Source organism: Octopus bimaculoides, chromosome 8 (assembly GCF_001194135.2).
Source record: "Octopus bimaculoides isolate UCB-OBI-ISO-001 chromosome 8, ASM119413v2, whole genome shotgun sequence".
In the NCBI taxonomy this organism is placed as follows: domain Eukaryota; kingdom Metazoa; phylum Mollusca; class Cephalopoda; order Octopoda; family Octopodidae; genus Octopus; species Octopus bimaculoides.
The window spans coordinates 28,562,851-28,563,823 of NC_068988.1; the positions used below are offsets into that span (position 1 = coordinate 28,562,851).

The 973-nt window shown below is 32.9% G+C and overlaps 1 protein-coding gene across 2 annotated transcripts in view; it reads right to left on the bottom strand.

Annotated features, from left to right (window-relative positions):
• Positions 1-973, bottom strand: part of LOC106871355 (alsin) — a 92,992-nt gene that overhangs the window by 57,233 nt on the left and 34,786 nt on the right. The window lies entirely within an intron of this gene.

The following is a 973-nucleotide window of genomic DNA, read 5'->3' on the forward strand; positions in this document are numbered from 1 at the left end:
GCATTCCCTTGTATACTGTATTTACTTGTGTATAAGTCACATAGTCAAATGCTTTATTTTAATGGAAAAAAAAAAACTGGGGTGTGACTTATATGGGGCAAAGCTTTAAATTATGAAAGGAAAAAAAATTTGTAGCAAGATTTAAACATTAAATTAAGGATGCAGTTTATACATGTGTAAATATATATATATATATATTTTTTTTTTTTTAATGAATATCAGATTATAACGAGGTCCTTTCTAATTGGGAACTAAATTTTCCAGTAATCTTTAATTTAAGTGAGTTTTCAAATGCATTCTGTAAAACTGCTGAGTAAAAAGTTCTACAAATACCAGGGACCCATTTATAAACACTTTAAACCCTGACTACATAAATGCTAACAAAATAATAAAAAAAAGGGGGTAATATAAGTCGTAAAGGTAAAAGGGTCTTTTTTAAGACATTAGCACATTACATGTAACAATATATATTGCATTGTTAGAAAACAGGTATAAAAAAAAATAGCTGTAAATGTATACACATTGTTCTGGGTTTTTTTTCTAACCCAGGTAATTATCCCAGCTTGAAACAAACAAAGCTTTTTAAGAAGTTGAAAACACAAAAAAGAACATCTCAACAAATTTAAAGAAAGGTTTAGCACACACACACACACATATATATCATCATCATCATCATCATCATCCAGTGTTTTAAATCCAGGTTTTGTCTCCGTTAACAGGGGTGGCCACATCTGCCTCAATGCTGAGGTAGGCAGGTGCAGCCCACCTAACCTTTGAGCTGGCTGGTGCCCATTCTCCTTTGTTGTCATGAGGCTTTCCACCACATTTCTTAAAAATCATGGTAGAGGCCTTGGGCTCGGGACCACTCATGTCTAGAAACTGACGTTGGGGGTAAGCAAGGGCATGCTCCCCATAGAAAATCCAGCTCCAAAAAAGCCTCATATATATATATATATATATATATATATATATA